We start from the raw sequence: 5000 nt of genomic DNA, 5'->3' as shown, positions 1-5000 counted from the left end.
TGTACTCTGATAAGGGAAGAGAATGCCACAAAAGCACTAGCTTACGAATGTCACTATGACAGAGGAAGAGAGAAAACCTCCTGGAGTATTGCCTTGGCTGTGGCTAATGGCATTTTTGCCTTAATTGCTCTAATGGAAATTCTCTGGATCTTGTATCTGTCACTCAAAGCAAAAACTGAAGAAACTTTCATGGAAGACCCGCAGTTTGTATCGAACTATTTGAAATTCCACATTGTTTCCCGATCGGAAGTCGATGGGCAAAATATTATCCAGGAGGAAAATCGTTACAGGAATGGTCAGTTTATATGAAATGCTGATACTTTCAATTCTTTTGAGTGAATTTCAAGTGATTGTTTAGCCTCTCACGCTATTAATCTCCTGTTCCAAACGTCGTGCTACTGCCGTGCTGAACTCAAATGAATTTGGCTTGGCAGTACACGTATAGCACGACGATGGCACGGCAGCGGTTTCAAACGTCATACGTTCCTTCCCATGGGGAAGGAACACGTGACGAAGCCCTAAGGGTGTTTGCGTCGGAGGCTAGTGAGTGTTGAAAGTAATCGGCGTTTGCATGACTTGCATTGGCTTTGCTTTATATAACTTCGCTCTTATGATCGGTAAGTAAAGCTAACGCCTCTGATAAGCAAAACATAAACCAATTGCGACTTGGTCGGGAATATTTTTCTCACTTTACGCAGGTTGAGGCTGACTTACACCGCACAACTTTTTCTCATAAAACACGCTTACACCATGTTTAATACACACTTGCGATGCGAACTGCTTCGCGTAAATCAAACTTATAACGTAGTATTCGTGTGGTAAGCCCATTTGTTGTGATTTGAACAGGTGCGGCAATAGATCTCTTGAACTGCATTGGAGGGGGGGGGGGGGGGAGGGGCGGGGGGCATTCCAGACTGTCTTTTTAAAGCCAATACAAGTCAAGATAGCTGCCGTATAGGTAGAAACAAATTTACTTTGATTGTAGTTTTACGAACACTCCCGTGAAATCCGCACTACAGTTTATTAGTATTACTAGTACTAGATACTAACACGAATGCATGCTTAAGTGTTTAAACAAAAACTTCAAAATTCAAGCGAAAGTTATAAACTGCAATGAAGTTGATTGCAATCGGCGAAAGACAAGACAAGCTTAAATTCGTCTTGGGATTCTCGTTCACTTGGGGAACCTGCGCCACTTTACCGAGAAAAATTACCTTGATATGATAAAAGCTCTAAGACTTTATTTGTGTTTTATTCGCTTGATAAATGATGCAATATGTCATATGGCGATGAGGATGCGTGTTTTTTCCGGTGCTTGAGTCCAGGAAACTTACTTTTCGCCCCCGTGGTGGAGAGTACTCCTAGGAATTCTTGATATTTTCCACAACCGTTTTCAGACTTGCATGGGAGACGTTTCTCGAAAGTCCCGAAACGTTTACGGGTCTGAAAAGCAATTTGTACAACTGCAATCGACTTATCCAGGCAATCCAGTCATTTAACATGATCAGTCAAGATACTTACTTACTACTTAATCCTCTTTGTGCTAGATAGCACATAAGTCCGTCACCAAAGAATTCCAATGCTGTCTGTCAGATGACCACCGCTGAATCTGGCTCCAGGTCCATCCAGCCTCTGTCATTTCTTTTTTCACTGATCGTCTCCATGTCGTTTTGGGACGTCCTATTTTCCTTTTCCCAGCAGGAGTCCATCTCATTGCAACCCTGTAGATGGCATTTGGGGCCATTCTCTTGATGTGTCCCAACCACCGCCACCTCCTCTTTTTTATCTCAGCTGTTAGTGGTGCTGTGTTGGTTCTGCTGTAAAGGCCTTCATTTAGAGATAGTTCTTGGCCAGGAAATCCTGAATATTCTCCTGAGACATCTTCTTTGGAATACATCTATCTCAGTGTTGCATATGGATTGCGAGACCTTCCAAGACTCTTCACCATATAGGAGGACTCCAAGAAAGTTGCTCTTGAAAATCCTTAATTTAGCTAGTTTCTACGCCAATTTTTGAAGACCTCAAGATGTTTCGAAGTGCTGCAAACGCCCCTCTTCCTTTGGCTAGTCTATGTAGAACGTCTATTTCAGAATTTCCATCATTTGTTATCTTGCTGCCCAGATAGACAAATTCTTCAGGCAAGATAGGAGAGAGCAAACTAATTGCAAAGTTTTGTGGCTTGACGAAAATTCTTAATTGGTGAACATCGCAATGAAGCAAAGTCATGCCTTTATGAAATTTTCGGAATTTATGCGAATACATTGCTGTTGTTTATGTCCGTTTACAAAAACTATGACTTTCTAAGTGGATATGTGATATATCTGTCATGAAACTTTATTTCCTAACCTTTTGAGGTATATTTGGCCGCATAACTGTAAATATTGATCAATATTTGTCGACGAAATAGAACCATTAAAACGCTGTATATTTTTGCGCATTTTTCGTCGTACGAAAATGAGTTTAAACGTCTTTCGTTTCAAGAAAGGGGAAAATTAAGGGCACCCGAAATATGCCCCAAACGATTCGGGACTTTCAAGAAACAGGCTCCTATTCGTTTTCAACTTGTATCGGATATGGTAAAGACACATTTTTCAACCCAATGATGCAAGATTTTCTGCGATACCCTTTTTGAACTAGGAGACTAAAACAGTTTACCGTTTTCTTTTTCTCGGAAATTAAATGCTTTCAAAGTAAAATGTTTTGCGTTATTTTTCAATCAAAGTACAACGGTGTCTCACACAAGCCTATGCGGCTCTTTCCTACGGGTATTTGATGTATGTCCTTTATTACATAAGTATAGAGATTTACGTACATTTCCGTGATGAAATGAAAATGTCATACGATTTTTTCACTAGTGAAAAATTGTCGTATCGGCCTTTTGTTTGGTCGGACAATTTTTAATTGTCGTTTCAGCCTTTGATTGGCTAATATTATGTTGAACTTTGGCGAAAGTGGCGTGTGCACCGACAGCGGGAGTAAAATTTGTAAACATGTCGGCCGACTGGTGTATGGTTTTCAAAGTTTTTGATCTTTTATTGCTTAGTTTTCTCCAAATCATACTTCAGAGAATCTTTAAAAGTTTTAAAAGTTCTCAAGCGATGTATGGAAGATAAAGATTTCTTTTATTTCAAAAATGTTTTGCTATTTTTTAGGGCTTTGGTCCACGATCGGTGGTGATCAACATTTGAATTAATCTATATTTATGACATACGTCGATTCGCGGTAATAAATCGCATCCAGTCTTGTTGACAGCAAGCTTTGACGGGAAAGGGAAAGTAGTAATGCCTCTATTGTACATTTTTGCTTAACCTTGTACAGTGATTCTCAAGATTAATTGTTTTTGTCTGCGTTTTATGTCTCTACAATATGGTGCAGAGTTCCACAGAAACAGTAAGAGAAATTTAGGTTTCAAACGCAAGGCCATAAACGGCGCTTGGGGACGGGAGGCAAAAAAGATGACGACGTTGTCGGGTACAGACTGATTCCAAGATTCTCGGAAAATAAACTATAGACAATCGAGTGCTTTGCTTCCTTGAATTCTTACCTATTCCAATGCATTTCAATTTTTTCGGTAGACAACGATATTCTGTCAGTTCTCAACAATGGAAAGGAGAAAGACCTAACGAAGCTTTTTGGTGTGGACCCAGGGCTCGCTCGGAGGATATTGGACGGGAGACGGAAACGACAAGAAAAATTCAAGACGGTAAACTGTACAGCGGACGGCCTTTAATCATAGTTAAAATTGTTGTAATGATATTTTCTCTTTAGCTTCCCCTAATGGCAGGATAACGATGACCCGCGGCTCCAGAACCTGTTTGCTCAAAATGGAGTGGGCGTGATGCGTCGGTTGGGGCAGGGGGGGGGGGGGGGGGGGGGGGGAACTGACATTTGATTTTGTCATCTGAGTTGATAAACTGATTGGTCATCGTAAAGACATCTAAAAGCTGAGAGCGTATCAGCGAATTATGGCTCGTGTTTGGTTTATATATTAAACAGTGGAGTTATGCCATTGGTGGAAACATGACAACGTGGGAAACAAGACCAAATTAATTGAGTTAGAATGCGTTTCAAGTCTCAACTGCCAGTCTGCCACACATCCACTCTGCGGTATCTTGTAGCTTCTATAAATCAAACTGAATGAGTATTCACGGCAAGTTGAGAGCGAGCTATACCCAAATAGATTTAAAGGAGCGAAACAATGGCTCTGCAAGTGCGTGTTGAAGTTTATCATAATTTGGTACATTTCTCAGTTTCCCTTTCTCTGCCAATGTACAACGTCAAATGACCAAATCTCAAGTTCAAAAGAAACGAGAGCACATAACGAAGAATTGTGATTTCAGTTTCTTAGTTTGAGCACTGTTCCTCCCAATTCAGTTTCCATATAAATGTAGTTCGGATAGTCTGTAGAAGTTGGACGAACTGAAATAATTACGAAAAATTTTGCAAGACCTAAACTAGCGATTTGAAATGACGATTTCATGGACGTCGCCCTCGTAGATCTTAAAGTAGGGAACTTACGAAACGACCACGACGACTATAGCCGAAAATACTCAAGAACGGCATTTAAGAATACAAGTTCGCGTTATTTGTATCACTACGCAACTATTTCATGTTGTTTCGCGTTTAAAATGTGTAGTAACTGTCGAGGAATTAAACCGGTATAAGCAGGTTAGAAGCGTAGACACAGAACTGAAAATTAATGGTCACACGCTAATGTCCTCCACAGAACCTGACATTTGGTCATTTCACATGGGTATTTAGGAGATGACGGCAAAGAAATGTACCAAATTGTAAAACGCACGTGCAGAGCCATTGTTTTTATTCAGTAAACCAGTTGTTTTGTAGCGTCCTCGTTGCCGTCTCCGTGGTTGTTTCGTAAGCTCCCTAGTCCCTACTGAACCTGAGTGTCAGCGGCCGTGGACACCTCATTCCACCTCATTCCATTCGGAGTTTGCTTAGTCATTTGGTGAGGCTTATGCTTGCGACTGTCGAGGCCTTCC

At 40.8% G+C, this 5000-nt stretch overlaps 1 protein-coding gene across 1 annotated transcript in view; it reads left to right on the top strand.

The window, feature by feature from the left end:
• Positions 1-5000, top strand: part of LOC137978908 (cholesterol 24-hydroxylase-like) — a 27153-nt gene that overhangs the window by 780 nt on the left and 21373 nt on the right. Inside the window, exons 1-2 of the mRNA XM_068826028.1 lie at positions 1-295; positions 3576-3703. The exon at positions 1-295 is cut by the window's left edge and continues 780 nt beyond it. The gene's annotated coding sequence lies outside the window, so the exon portion shown is untranslated. The remainder of the gene's footprint in view (positions 296-3575; positions 3704-5000) is intronic.

The sequence above is a fragment of the Montipora foliosa genome, chromosome 12 (assembly GCF_036669935.1).
Source record: "Montipora foliosa isolate CH-2021 chromosome 12, ASM3666993v2, whole genome shotgun sequence".
Classification (NCBI taxonomy): Eukaryota; Metazoa; Cnidaria; class Anthozoa; order Scleractinia; family Acroporidae; genus Montipora; species Montipora foliosa.
This window is presented reverse-complemented; position numbering and strand designations above follow the sequence as displayed.